This window comes from Sander lucioperca, chromosome 5 (genome assembly GCF_008315115.2).
Source record: "Sander lucioperca isolate FBNREF2018 chromosome 5, SLUC_FBN_1.2, whole genome shotgun sequence".
In the NCBI taxonomy this organism is placed as follows: domain Eukaryota; kingdom Metazoa; phylum Chordata; class Actinopteri; order Perciformes; family Percidae; genus Sander; species Sander lucioperca.
The window spans coordinates 14,700,209-14,716,092 of NC_050177.1; the positions used below are offsets into that span (position 1 = coordinate 14,700,209).

Consider the following 15,884-nt stretch of genomic DNA (forward strand, 5'->3'; position numbering starts at 1 on the left):
GCCAGGGCCCAGGTCTGGCAGTACTGCTCCAGCAGGTCCAGGTTCTGCTGTAAGCCCTGTTCTGTAGGGGACAGCAGAACCAGGTCATCTGCATAGAGCAGGAACTTGATCTCAGAGTCGTGTAGAGTGAGACCAGGTGCTGCTGATGTCTCTAGGATGGTGGCCAGCTGGTTAATATAGATGTTGAATAGAGTGGGACTCAAACAGCAGCCCTGTCTCACTCCACGCTTCTGACAGAAGAATGATGTTCTTTTGTTGCCAATTTTAATACTGCACTTATTGTTAGTGTACATTGATTTAATGATATCATATGTTTTACCCCCTACACCAGATTCAATAACTTTGTAGAATAGACCACTGTGCCAAATAGAGTCGAATGCCTTTTTGATATCTATGAAGCATGCAAAGATTTTGTTATTGTTTTGGTGAACATGTTTGTCTATCAGGGTGTGTAGGGTGTAAATATGATTTGAAGTTCGGTGTTTTGGTACAAATCCAATTACTGCAGGTTGTTGTGATGGTCTGGTGTTAGTTAGGGTGGAGGTGGATGGCTGTGGTTCAGGTTGAGGGGGGCTGTTGATGGTGATGGAGGGTTGTGGTTGGTGTTGGCAGGCTCTCAGACTGTGGAGCTGCTCCTTGAGGCTGAGGATGGTTTGCTCTCTCAGGTGCAGCTCCTCTCTTAAGCTCTCTGCCCATGGCCTGTCTGTCCTGCTTCAGCTCCTGTCTTACAGCAGTGAGCTCTCTGCTCATGGCTCATCTGCCAGAGCTTTGATGGTGTTGAAGTCCTCTTGGGCAGATCTGAAACTGGCCTCATTGCCTTGAAACATGATGGTCCCATTGTGGTAGACATTGACAGTGAGAGGTGGGCTGTCCTTGTCTTCATCTTCGATGACTATCTGTCTCCCACTGCATATGCCTCTCTTCTTGTGATGGTCATAGTGGGCACAGATAGCTTTATGCCACGCATCGGTACTGTCCGTGTACAGTAAAAGGTTACTAATTCCTCCTGTGTGGCATATGTCTGCAGTCAAAGCCTCTGGGTTTTCTCTGAGTTTGTTTGTGTTTATAAGCTTTCTTGGCCTGTGTACTTTTAATTTCTGTTGGGTAGCCAATCACAAGGAGGCAGGGCTCTCCCCGGGGAGATCACAACATTGTTTCAGTTCCTAACTGCCGCTCTGCTGCTCCCTCTGCTGCTCCTTAGCACGCTATGTTAAGTTACCACAGGATAGCCTTGATTTCTTGAGGTAGAAATTAGAAATTAAACTATTGTGGATATAAAGGAAGCTTACCTTACTCCTCTACTATAGCTTATCTTGAATGGGAAGGAGATGGTGCTAGCCGTTTTGGTTTTTCCTTTTGTTTGGAGCCTTTTGGTCCTTAGCTTAGCATAGCATAGCCTTCTTGCTCCTCTTCTTTGTCGTTAGCGGTCGTGTTAGCAGGGTTAGCTGTTGTTTAAGCATAATTAGCTGTCGTGTTTGCAGAGTTAGCTGTTGTGTTAGAGGAGTTAGCTATTGTGTTAGCAGAGTTAGCTGTTGTGTTAGCAGAGTTAGCTGTCGTGTCAGAGGAGTTAGCTATTGTGTTAGCATAATTAGCTGTTTTGCTAGCAAAGTTAGCTGTTGTGTTAGCATAATTAGCTGTTGTGTTAGCAGAGTTAGCTGTCATGTTAGCAGAGTTAGCTGTTGTGTTAGCAGAATTAGCTGTTGTGTTAGCAGATTCAGCTGTTGTGTTAGAGGAGTTAGCTGTTGTATTAGCATAATTAGCTGTTTTGTTAGCAGAGTTAGCTGTTCTGTTAGCAGAGTTAGCTGTGGTGTTAGCATAATTAGCTGTTGTGTTAGAGGAGTTAGCTGTGGTGTTAGCAGGGTTAGCTGTGGTGTTTGCAGAGTTAGCTGTTGTGTTAGCAGAGTTAGCTGTTGTGTTAGCCGAGTTATCTGTTGTGTTAGCAGAGTTAGCTGTTGTGTATGAGGAGTTAGCTGTTGTGTTAGCATAATTAGCTGTCGTCTTAGCAGAGTTAACTGTTGTGTTAGCCAAGTTAGCTGTTGTGTTAGCAGAATGAGCTGTTGTGTATGAGGAGTTAGCTGTTGTGATAGCAGAGTTAGCTGTAGTGTTAGCATAATTAGCTGTCGTCTTAGCAGAGTTAGCTGTTGTGTTAGCCGAGTTAGATATAGTGTTAGCACAGTTAGCTGTCGTGTTAGCAGAGTTAGCTGTTTTGTTAGAGGAGTTAGCTGTTATGTTAGCCGAGTTAGATATAGTGTTAGCAGAGTTAGCTGTACTGTTAGCAGAGATAGCTGTTGTGTATGAGGAATTAACTGTTGTGTTAGCAGAGTTAGCTGTAGTGTTAGCATAATTAGCTGTCGTCTTAGCAGAGATAGCTGTTGTGTTAGCAGAGTTAGCTGTTGTGTTTGAGGAGTTAGCTGTTGTGTTAGCATAATTAGCTGTAATGTTAGCATAATTAGCTGTCGTCTTAGCAGAGTTAACTGTTGTGTTAGCAGAGTTAGCTGTTGTGTGAGCCAAGTTAGCTGTTGTGTATGAGGAGTTATCTGTTGTGTTAGCCAAGTTAGATAAAGTGTTAGCAGAGTTAGCTGTCATGTTAGCATAATTAGCTGTAGTGTTAGCAGAGATAGCTGTTGTGTACATAATATAATATAATATAAAGCTTTATTGCAGACACAGGTCCATATAACACATAATACAGTATACATAGTATAAAAAGGAGATACAAAAATACATAAAAAATTGCATATTAACCTATAGGATACACAATAATACATAAAAATTGCATAAGAGCCTATAGGATATATAGGCTATTGCACCAATGTCGTCTTAACCTAGAAGTGTATCTATAGCAGCTTTTCAGAGGGCTGACTAGAGCTTCAATTATGTGGTTCTCTGACTTGTCCAAGCGACACATAAAACTAAACATCAATTGTCTTAAGAGTGCCTCACACGTTGGCACTCTAGTGGACACAACCAACTGACTGGCACTCTGCCACCTAGGGACACAGAGCATCAGCCTCATGGCATCATTGTCTGCTACCTTGAGCCTCTGCATACACTTTTTCTTATAATTAGACCACAATTGAGCAGTATATAACGGTGTGATGTAAGTTCTAAACAGAGAGCACTTCACAGAGTCAGAGCACATAGAGAACCTCCTTATAAGCATGTTAGCTTGAGAGTAAATTTGACAGCGCTGTCGGTAGAGGTCTTTATCATCCGTCCAGTCATCAGATATGACATGTCCTAAATATTTAATTTCCTCACACACAGCAAGAGGACTATCTGACAAATAAAAAGTCGGAAAAGTTGATTTCCTGTCCTCGTCACTTCTAACTATCATTATGTGACTTTTCATAGCATTATACTTTATGTCATAATCAAGGCCATACTGAGAGCACACCTTCAGCATCTGCTGCAGCCCAGCACTATATGGACAGAGCAGGACCAGGTCGTCTGCATACATAAGATGATTAACAGTAGTGTTGCCCACAAGACAGCCAGTTTGTAACCTACTTAGCTGATTTGATAATTCATCCATATAAACATTAAATAAAAGAGGAGACAAAATCCCTCCTTGCCGCACTCCGTTACTAACACAGAATAGAGCAGATACAACATTGTCCCATTTAACCTGAAACGTTTGGTGGGCATACCAAAACTCTAAAATTCTCACAAAAAATTTAGGGACACCTCTATCTACCAATTTTACAAACAATCGTTCATGATTAATTCTATCAAATGCCTTTGACGCATCAATAAAGCATAGGAATACAGATGAATTTAAGCTTGTGTACCTAGGCAAGGCAAGGCAGCTTTATTTGTATAGCACATTTCAGCATCAGCGCAATTCAAAGTGCTTTACATGAAAACAGAATAAAAAATTTAAAACAGATAAAATACAAGAATAAAAGTTACAGTGCAGTATAAGAAATGAAACATTGAAGAGCAATTAAAACAGTTAAATATATAAAAGCAGATAAAATAGGAATTTCTCTTTATATGCTTATATAGATTGTTATACAGTGTCAACAATGCAACTTCAGTATAACAAATGAACAGTTATTTAAAGAAAGGCAACATCAAAAAGAATATATTTTTAAGGTGATAATAGCCTGACTTTGTTATTGTCTTAATGTGGCTGTTAAAATTCAGGTCTGAGTCCATGACTACACCAAGATTTCTGGCTTTGTCTGTTGTTTTTAACATTATCGTTTGAAGCTGAGTGCTGACTTTTAATCGTTCCTCTTTCGCTCCAAAAACAACCACCTCAGTTTTTTCTTCATTTAATTTAAGAAAGTTCTGGCACATCCAGTCGTTAATTTGTTCAATGCACTTAGTCAGTTGTTGTATTGGACTATAGTCCCCTGGCGATAAGGTTATATAAAGTTGTGTGTCATCCGCATAACTATGGTAACTTCTTTTGTTGTTTTCCATAATTTGAGCCAGTGGAAGCATGTAGATGTTAAACAGGAGAGGCCCCAGAACGGAGCCTTGGGGAACTCCGCACGTCATATTTGTATGCTCAGATGTATAATTCCCTATAGACACAAAGTAGTCCCTATTCTTTAAATAAGACTCAAACCACTTTAGTACTGAGCCAGAAATGCCAACCCAGTTTTCCAATCGGTCTAGTAATATGTCATGGTCGACCGTATCAAATGCAGCACTGAGATCAAGTAATACCAAGACTGAAATTTTGCCACTATCTGTGTTTAAGTGGATGTCATTAAAGACTTTAACAAGAGCTGTCTCAGTGCTGTGGTGTGGTCGAAAACCCGACTGGAAGGCATCAAAACTGTTGTTTAGTGACAAGAAAAGGTTGAGTTGTTGAGAAACCGTTTTTTCAATGATTTTACTGAAAAATGGAAGGTTTGATATCGGCCTATAGCTGCTCATTAGTGACGTGTCTAGATTGTTCTTTTTTAAGAGTGGCTTAATGACTGCAGTTTTCAGGGCCTGTGGGAAGATACCTGAGAGAAGAGACGTGTTTACAATCTGTAGAAGATCTGTAGCCAAACAATTTGCAACATTTTTGAAAAGGCCCGTTAGTAGAATATCAAGGCAGCAGGAGGAGGTTTTCAGATGTTGTATAATGTCCTCCAGGTTTTTACGGTTAATCATATGAAATTTGGTCATATTGGAATCTTTTTTGCCTGGACACTGTGACAACACATACCCTGTACTCGATATGGAAGCACTGACTGTTTGTCTAATTTTCTGAATTTTGTCATTGAAGAAGGTGGCAAAATCATTGCAGGCCTTTGTGGATAAAAGTTCCGATGCTACTGGTACTGGAGGGTTTGTTAACCTATCGACAGTAGCAAACAAAGCACGTGAATTATTATTGTTTTTTGCAATAATGTCCGAGAAGAAGGACCGCCTTGCATTCCTCAGTTCCAAATTATAAACGCGAAGTCTCTCTTTAAAAGTGTTGTAGTGGACCTGGAGATTAGTTTTTCACCACCTGCGTTCTGCTTTTCGACACTCTCTTTTTTCTGTTCTTACCAGTATGGCATTTCTCCATAGAGATCTTTTCTTATCAGAGACAGTTTTTACCTTAATGGGAGCAATGGCATCAATAACATTTGTAATTTTACAATTGAAATTGTCTACAAGCTCAGTGACTGAGACCCCTGAGAGGGTGGGTGTGGACGAGAAAAGCTGAATGAATGTGTATATATCACTGGTGTTGTCAGTGATATACCGTTTTCTTATTAACTTTGTTTGGACATGTTTTTGCACAGAGATAGTGCCATTAAAGAAAACACAGGAATGATCAGAGAGAGATGTATGATCAGTCACCATAACCTTGGAAATGTTCAAACCCTTTGAGATAATCAAGTCCAGAGTGTGCCCCTTGTTGTGTGTGGGCTCCGTCACATGCTGAGTCAGTCCATAGTTCTCAAAAATACAACACAGTTCTTTGGTCCCTCTATCCTTGGGGTTGTCAACATGAATGTTGAAATCACCAGCAATAACTACACAGTCAAAGTTAATACAGATTAAAGACAGCAGTCCACTAAAGTCGTCAAAGAAGGATGCACAGTATTTAGGTGGCCTGTAGATAATTAGAAATATAGGTCGAGAGGGGGACCTTAACTGAAGAGCCACATATTCAAAAGAAGCAAAGTTTCCATAAGCTATTTTAGTACATTGGAACGAGTCGTTAAACAAAATGGCGACTCCACCTCCTTTCTTATTCGCTCTATTCTCACTCATAAAACTGAAGTTAGGGGGAGCTGACTCAATGAGAACAGCATCACTGTTATTATGGTCTAACCAGGTTTCAGTTAAAAACATAAAATCAAGATTGTGTTTAATAATAAAATCATTGATTAAAAATGATTTACCCGCCAAAGACCTGACGTTTAGTAAGGCTAATGTTAGTGTGTTAAAATAATTATCTGTCTCGTTTTTTGGGACAGGCTGTGGCCGATGAGAAATGGATGCTAAATTTGCTAAGTTGGCAGTTAAGTGCTTCTTTTTCTTACTTAGCGGAGTCACCATTCTTTTTCTATTACCTATCACAACATAGATTGACGAAGAATTGAATACACAGGGCCCAGGCTTGTCCTGGAAAGAGTCATGAGTGCCACTAGGCATGCAGCCTGGGCCCAGCACATATCAGTTAAAGCTTGTTTCATTCTGTACACAAGCATACTTATCAGTCTGTTGAGAAGGAGTTAGCTGCCGTCCTTGAGGGGGCAGAGGTGCCTGGCTGGAGATTCAGCAGACTGTTGGCACTGAACAAATGGCTTTCAACTGCATGTACTGTCCACTCTCTGCGGTTCATTGACAATTTTAACATTTTTTGGGACCGCAGACATCTTTTTAAAGCAGATGGACTTTTCCTTAACAAGCCAGGAGTAAAGCTGTTCACCTCTAGCCTACATTACTTTCTGCACCACACATCTGCTCCCTCGGCCAAGGACACAGGACAAGATAAATCAACACAAACAAAACAGGAGGAAGACACAACAAAGAGCGGCAGTGATCCACCACAGCCCCCACCTGAGCAAAGATTTGACCATGGAGGACCTCAGAGCGGAGACGAGAAATCTCAACCCCCTTCACCCGTCCAACACTCCTCAAACCCCCTTACCATCACCGATGCCTTTGAGGATCCATCGCTCTCCCCATTCACCCTTTCCCCTGTGTCCCCCTGCCACATGTTGGGGTTCACTGACCGGATGGAGCAGCTGGTAGATGCTGGAACCAAGTTTACCCCACTACATTCTCCCATCACTCGCCCCCAGCATCAACCACTGAAAGTAAAACGCCAGGCACCTCTGCCCCCTCGAGGACGGCAGCTAACTCCTTCTCAACAGACTGATAAGTATGCTTGTGTACAGAATGAAACAAGCTTTAACTGATATGTGCTGGGCCCAGGCTGCATGCCTAGTGGCACTCATGACTCTTTCCAGGACAAGCCTGGGTCCTGTGTATTCAATTCTTCGTCAATCTATGTTGTGATAGGTAATAGAAAAAGAATGGTGAATCCGCTAAGTAAGAAAAAGAAGCACTTAACTGCCAACTTAGCAAATTTAGCATCCATTCCTCGTCAGCCACAGCCTGTCCCAAAAAATGAGACAGATAACTATTTTAACACACTAACACTAGCCTTACTAAACGTCAGGTCTTTGGCGGGTAAATCATTTTTAATCAATGATTTTATTAGTAAACACAATCTTGATTTTATGTTTTTAACTGAAACCTGGTTAGACCATAATAACAGTGATGCTGTTCTCATTGAGTCAGCTCCCCCTAACTTCAGTTTTATGAGTGAGAATAGAGCAAATAAGAAAGGAGGTGGAGTCGCCATTTTGTTTAACGACTCGTTCCAATGTACTCAAATAGCTTATGGAAACTTTGTTTCTTTTGAATATGTGGCTCTTCAGTTAAGGTCCCCCTCTCGACCTTTATTTCTTATTACAGCATTATCTACAAACCACCTAAATACTGTGCATCCTTCTTTGACGACTTTAGTGGACTGCTGTCTTTAATCTGTATTAACTTTGACTGTGTAGTTATTGCTGGTGATTTCAACATTCATGTTGACAACCCCCAGGATAGAGGGACAAAAGAACTGTGTTGTATTTTTGAGAACTATGGACTGACTCAGCATGTGACGGAGCCCACACACAACAAGGGGCACACTCTGGACTTGATTATCTCGAAGGGTTTGAACATTTCCAAGGTTGTGGTGACTGATGCTGCTCTCTCTGATCATTCCTGTGTTTTCTTTAATGGCACTATCTCTGTGCAAAAAAGTGTCCAAACAAAGTTAATACGAAAACGGTATATCACTGACAACACCAGTGAAACATTCAGTCAGCTTTTCTCGTCCACACCCGCCCTCTCAGGGGTCTCAGTCACTGAGCTTGTAGACAATTTCAATTGTAAAATTACAAATGTTATTGATACCATTGCTCCCATTAAGGTAAAAACTGTCTCTGATAAGAAAAGATCTCCATGGAGAAATGCCATACTGGTAAGAACAGAAAAAAGAGAGTGTCGAAAAGCAGAACGCAGGTGGCGAAAAACTATGCTCCAGGTCTACTACAACACTTTTAAAGAGAGACTTTGCATTTATAATTTGGAACTGAGGAATGCAAGGCGGTCCTTCTTCTCGGACATTATTGCCAAAAACAATAATAATTCACGTGCTTTGTTTGCTACTGTCGATAGGTTAACAAACCCTCCAGTACCAGTAGCATCTGAACTTTTGTCCACAAAGGCCTGCAATGATTTTGCCACCTTCTTCAATGACAAAATTCAGAAGATTAAACAAACAGTCAGTGCTTCCATATCGAGTACAGGGTATGTGTTGTCACAGTGTCCAGGCAAAACAGATTCCAACATGACCCAATTTCATATGATTAACTATAAAAACCTGGAGGACATTATACAACATCTGAAAACCTCCTCCTGCTGCCTTGATATTCTACCAACGGGCCTTTTCAAAAATGTTGCAAATTGTTTGGCTCCAGATCTTCTACAGATTGTAAACACGTCTCTTCTCTCAGGTATCTTCCCACAGGCCCTGAAAACTGCAGTCATTAAGCCACTCTTAAAAAAGAACAATCTGGACACGTCACTAATGACCAACTATAGGCCGATATCAAACCTTCCATTTTTAAGTAAAATCATTGAAAAAACAGTTTCTCAACAATTGACCCTTTTCTTGTCACTAAACAACAGTTTTGATGCCTTCCAGTCGGGTTTTCGACCACACCACAGCACTGAGACAGCTCTTGTTAAAGTCTTTAATGACATCCACTTAAACACAGATAGTGGCAAAATTTCAGTCTTGGTACTACTTGATCTCAGTGCTGCATTTGATACGGTCGACCATGACATATTACTAGACCGATTGGAAAATTGGGTTGGCATTTCGGGCTCAGTACTAAAGTGGTTTGAGTCTTACTTAAAGAATAGGGACTACTTTGTGTCGATAGGGAATTATACATCTGAGCATACAAATATGACGTGCGGAGTTCCCCAAGGCTCCGTTCTGGGGCATCTCCTGTTTAACATCTACATGCTTCCACTGGCTCAAATTATGGAAAAGAACAAAAGAAGTTACCATAGTTATGCGGATGACACACAACTTTATATAACCTTATCGCCAGGGGACTATAGTCCAATACAACAACTGACTAAGTGCATTGAACAAATTAACGACTGGATGTGCCAGAAAATTAAATTAAATGAAGAAAAAACTGAGGTGGTTGTTTTTGGAGCAAAAGAGGAACAATTAAAAGTCAGCACTCGGCTTCAAATGATAATGTTAACAACAACAGACAAAGCCAGAAATCTTCGTGTAGTCATGGACTCAGACCTGAATTTTAACAGCCACATTAAGACAATTACAAAGTCAGCCTATTACCACCTTAAAAATATATCAAGGGTTAAAGGACTTATGTCTCAGCAGGACTTGGAAAAACTTGTCCATGCTTTTATCTTCAGTAGACTAGACTACTGTAACGGAGTCTTTACAGGTCTCCCTAAAAAATCAATCAGACAGCTGCAGCTGATTCAGAACGCTGCTGCTCGAGTCCTCACTAAGACCAAGAAAGTGGATCACATCACTCCAGTACTGAAGTCTCTACACTGGCTTCCAGTGCCTCAAAGAATTGATTTCAAAATACTTTTGTTGGTTTATAAATCACTAAACGGTTTAGGGCCTAAATACATTTCTGATCTGCTAGTACAGTATGACCCACCCAGACCTCTCAGGTCGTCTGGGACAGCTCTGCTTGTTGTCCCTAGAGTCAGAACTAAACAGGGGGAAGCAGCGTTTAGTTTCTATGCTCCACATATCTGGAACAAACTCCCAGAAAACTGCAGGTCTGCCGCAACTCTCAGTTCTTTTAAATCAAGGCTGAAGACCTTTCTATTTGATGTTGCCTTTCTTTCTATATAAGCATATAAAGAGAAATTCCTATTTTATCTGCTTTTATATATTTAACTGTTTTAATTGCTCTTTAATGTTTCATTTCTTATACTGCAATGTAACTTTTATTCTTGTATTTTAACTGTTTTAAATTTTTTATTCTGTTTTCATGTAAAGCACTTTGAATTGCCCTGTTGCTGAAATGTGCTATACAAATAAAGCTGCCTTGCCTTGCCTTTACTTTCAGTGGTTGATGCTGGGGGCGAGTGATGGGAGAAGGTAGTGGGGTAAACTTGGTTCCAGCATCTACCAGCTGCTCCATCCGGTCAGTGAACCCCAACATGTGGCAGGGGGAAACAGGGGAAAGGGTGAATGGGGAGAGCGATGGATCCTCAAAGGCGTCGGTGTTGGTAAGGGGGTTTGAGGAGTGTTGGACAGGTGAAGGGGGTTGAGATTTCTCGTCTCCGCTCTGAGGTCCTCCATGGTCAAATCTTTGCTCAGGTGGGGGCTGTGGTGGATCACTGCCGCACTTTGTTGTGTCTTCCTCTTGTTTTGTTTGTGTTGATGTATCTTGTCCTGTGTCCTTGGCCGAGGGAGCAGATGTGTGGTGCCGAAAGTAAAGTAGGCTAGAGGTGAACAGCTTTACTCCTGGCTTGTTAAGGAAAAGTCCATCTGCTTTAAAAAGATGTCTGCGGTCCCAAAAAATGTTGTTAATGAACCGCAGAGAGTGGACGGTACATGCAGTTGAAAGCCATTTGTTCAGTGCCAACAGTCTGCTGAATCTCTCAGCTCCTATTCTGACTGGCGGTATAGGGCCACTGATAAACACTTTGCGTTTAGGGAGCTGACTGTGTTCAGCAGATTCATAAAGTCACGATTCAACACTTCAGACTCTTGCTTTACAACATCATGTGACCCTATATGCAGCATAATGTTTTTCACAGTTGGGTGTGCTGCCATGATATCCGGGATTCTTTGGGCTAAGTCAGACACCATGTCTTTGGGAAAACAGAGAATTTTGGTGTTTTTAATGCTTTTTATGTCTTTTACAGCAGAGTCACCCACAATCAGAGTTTGGTGCCGTCGTTAGCTTTCCCTGTAGCTTTTTACTTTTTGAATTGCTCTCAGTCCTTACCCTGCTGTGTGACGATGAGACGCAATCCTGGTCATGTCCAGGGTCCTGCAGCAGAGGAGCAAATCTGTTATCCAGTTGCACCCTCAGTTGTTGGGGAGGCATTTTGTTGCTAATTCTCCCTTTTGCAGCTGTCCACGGCTGTGTCCTACTGAGTACAGGGGTAGAAGAGGCGCTCTGCCTGGATGGTAATGCAGGCCAGCCGTTCATATCACAAATCTCAGGGCGCTGTGCCCTGCCCGTTAGTCGTCCTTCCCAGGAAAAGGATTTACTCTTAGGCTTTGCACCAAAAGAGTTCCAGGGAGGACTATCACTTGTTGATTTGTTACTTATTCCACAGCCCTCCTGTTTGTCCGTAGTCTTGCTGGTGCTAGTTAGCCGTGTGTTGGCATGCTTCTGTCCATTGTTTTGGGTCAATGGTAAAGTGGTGTCATTCCCACATGATCCGTTCACTTCCAGGTTTACTTCTAACCGTTGAAGTTTGGTTTCCAGAATAACAATCTTCTGAAGGAGTTTGTTGTAGTCCTCCATGGAGAAGGGAGGCATCTTGCTGCTAATTAGCTTTAGCTACAATCACTTTAGGACAGGCTTGAGCTATTGGTAGGCAAGAAAAATGTTGAAATATGGCAAAAGCCTACTATGTCTACAAAAAATGTATAGTCCAGTGATTTATGTATGTATCCAAGAGCCGCTGCTCATAGTTTTCTCTCAGAGGAAAAGTAAGATTATCAGCAGAAATATGCAAGCAAAGGCAGGAGCAAGCAGCAAAGCGTCTGCACTGTAAGAAGCAGGAAGCAGTGAGTATCCAGCCACCACCTCTTTGCTCAGTTTTGACCAGTCCAGTTTACTTGAGGAAGCAGCATTATTATTATTTCTGGACAGCAGGGGAACATTCTCAACATCTATCAGTGCAGCAATAGGTATATGATCAGAGATGGCAAGTTCATGACAAATCTCCACATTACCCAGTGAGGCATGAGCATCAGCTGTGGTCACAATATGGTCTAACCAAGATGTTGTGTGCCACGCTTCACTAACGTAGGTAAAACTTGTGTCAGGCAACAGAGCTTTACTCCATAAAATTAATTTAGACTCATTACAGAACTGCTGCAGGTGTGCTGCAAATAAGGATTTGCTATCAGACATGTCAATGTCAGCATTAAAATCACCCATGACATAGACACAGGATGAGCTGTTATCCTCTATGAATGAATGAATAAAAGCTAACCTGTTCAGAAATTCGTCCTCATGCTCATATGATTCATACGGTGTATAAACATTTAAAACAGTAAATTTCTTTCCATTACAGTTACACTCTAGTCCAACGGCCCAGTCAACATTTAAACGCACCACCTTCACCATTGAGTCATATTTGATGTTCCACAGTATAGCTACACCACCAGCTATCCTACCACGAACCAGCCTCGTACTGAGGTCGGTAGTGGACTCTCCCGCCCCATGGAAGTTCATGTGTATAGTGTTCAACTTATCTAGATCTTGTTTCGCCAGCCAGGTTTCTTGCAGGCACAGAATATCACATTCGTCCAGTATTGTGTTCACAGCCAGACGTCTTGATCTATCAGTAGCAGTATGTCCTACTCGCAATCCGCAAGTGTTGTAAGACACAACACGCATTTAATGTGTTTAGTTGCTCCCAGTGGAGCAGCTAGCCTTCATCCCGTCCTCGCCCACACATGTAATAGGTACCCCAGCATCGTTGCCGTGCAGCAGCCCCTCATCTCGAAAGCGAGGGGCATCCTCTGGACCAGACGGACCTCCGTCTGCTCCTCTAGGGCGACGAGGCTCATAGTAACGTCGGACAAAAGACCCAGCGGGCCAAAGCTGCGGGTCGTACAGCTCCGCCACATAATTACATTCAGCGGAGATACAGAATGAGCTGAATCTACTCTGTGCCGTCTCTATTTTGCTACATGTCACTTCCCGACCCAGCTTCATCAGTGTAGTAGTGGCATCTACACTGAGATCAAACTTTGTAGCAAATACCTTTACCATCTTTGTTTTGACAGCCAGTATATTGCTAACCACACCAGTCCCAACTATGCCGGTTTTCTTTCTCACATACCTCGCTGAAGCTTTCTCAGTACGAGGTGTAGGGATTCGATGAGCAGGGTTCTCAGTTACCTGCTTCAGTCGTACCTGCTTCAGTCGGCGCCCATCCTTTACCACCTTGCTCCATGGGGGGGTCTGCGTTCGCCCCAGGGCTGGATCTACAGACTGGGCTGGTTGACTGCCGTCAGTCCCACTAAGCGATACAGTTAACCATCCATTAACCCCAGAAGTTGTACAGTGGGCAGGCTCAGGACCCGGCGGCTTCTCCAAAACAGTCGAGGTAAGACCTGTCGCACTGGGCGCAGGGCCCGGTTGTATCTCCACAGCAGAGAGGCAGGCAGCCGGAAAAGTGGCGTCCGGGCCACAGTGCCCCTCCACAGCAGTCAGCCGGCTGTCGAGTTTAACAGAAACCTCACGCAATGTTTCACAGGCAGCTACCTGAGTTCCCATAGTTCTTTTGAGGTAGTCAATGTCAGCATTGATTTGCTGCATATTCCCGAGGAGCACAGAAACATCGATGTGTTTAAATGAGACGGGGTGTAATTCATCCAGGAAGTGCGATACAAATCTTGGGGTCTCTTCACCGCACTCATTTAGCGCTTGCAGGCACATTTTGACATTGTTAATGTCCTTCTTTGGTCCCCTGTGGGAGATCCATCATTTGTTGTGTGGAAGGAGTTCTGACAAAACTGCCTTTGAAGATTCAATCCGCTCGGAGCTGAAACTGCTCGTTACTATCGTCACAATATCATCGTGACTTAGTGATCGCATTTTGATCATAATAAAGTTCAGCAACTCATCCTCGACTATGACTCTAACGTCTTCAGTATGGTAAATCTCCGGTTTAATTCGAGTAAACTCTCCCACAGCACGCCGTGCTGCTGCACCGGCCACCATGATGAATGATGAATCCTGTATGAGGATTTAGCTGTTGTGTTAGCATAATTAGCTGTCGACTTAGCAGAGTTAGCTGTTGTGTTAGCAGAGTTACCTGTTGTGTTAGCCGAGTTAGATATAGTGGTAGCCGAGTTAGATATAGTGTTAGCAGAGTTAGCTGTTGTGTTAGCCGAGTTAGATATAGTGTTAGCACAGTTAGCTGTCGTGTTAGCAGAGTTACCTGTAGTGTTAGCAGAGTTAGCTGTAGTGTTAGCTTAGATAGCTGTTGTGTATGAGGAGTTATCTGTTGTGTTAGCAGAATTAGTGGTCGTCTTAGCAGAGTTAGCTGTTGTGGTAGCAGAGTTAGATATAGTTTTAGCACAGTTAGCTGTCGTATTAGCAGAGTTAGCTGTTGTGTTAGCAGAGATAGCTGTTGTGATAGTAGAGTTAGCTGTCGTGTTAGCAGAGTTAGCTGTTGTGTTAGCAGAGATAGCAGTTGTGATAGTAGAGTTAGCTGTTGTGTTAGAGGATATAGCTGTGGTGTTAGCAGAGTTACCTTTTGTGTTAGAGGAGTTAGCTGTGTTGTTAGCAGAGTTAGCTGTAGTGTTAGCATAATTAGCTGTTGTGTTAGCAGAGATAGCTGTTGTGTATGAGGATTTATCTGTACTGTTAGCATAATTAGCTGTTGTGGTAGCAGAGATAGCTGTTGTGTTAGAGGAGTTAGCTGTTGTGTTAACAGAGTTAGATATAGTGTTAGCAGAGTTAGCTGTAGTGTTAGCATAATTAGCTGTTGTGTTAGCAGAGTTAGCTGTTGTGTTAGAGGAGTTATCTGTAGTGTTAGCATAATTAGCTGTAGTGTTAGCAGAGATAGCTGTTGTGTATGAGGAGTTAGCTGTAGTGTTAGCATAATTAGCTATTGTCTTCGCAGAGATAGCTGTTGTGTTAGCAGAGTTAGCTGTTGTGTATGAGGAGTTAGCTGTTGTGTTAGCATAATTAGCTGTCATCTTAGCAGCGTTAGCTGTTGTGTTAGCAGAGTTAGCTGTCGGTGTTGTAATTTGTAGACGTCCCTAAGCACTCGTCTTACTGCCGGTAGCAGCAGAGAGCAGAAGCCAGCAGGCAAGTCTTATTTAAATAAACTCCTGGTGTACTTACAAACTTTCCAATCCATCGTTTTATGAGTACATAACCTATTTGTACTACTGTAGAAGTTTGGTATCATTTTGGGCATTATTAGTGGGGTAACTTACGAGATACACTCTTGGATCCATTAGCGCCTGCACTAAGCTAACCAGCTGATAACGCTAACTCTCCCAATGTTGGACCCAGGTGAAAAAGCTTCTGGGGGTGTTTGGCTCGAGGTCGTGGTGCAAAGGACCCTCGGGTGAAATTACTCCCAACCATCACTTTAACATC

General features: G+C 42.4%; 1 long non-coding RNA gene across 1 annotated transcript; it reads right to left on the bottom strand.

Moving 5' to 3' along the window:
- Positions 1-623: 623 nt before the first annotated feature.
- On the bottom strand, positions 624-15,884 carry LOC116055543. Its single transcript, XR_004106342.1, has 3 exons — positions 15,772-15,884; positions 14,286-14,288; positions 624-635 (listed from the first exon to the last, which is right to left on the bottom strand). It is a non-coding gene; the product is annotated as an uncharacterized LOC116055543 (long non-coding RNA).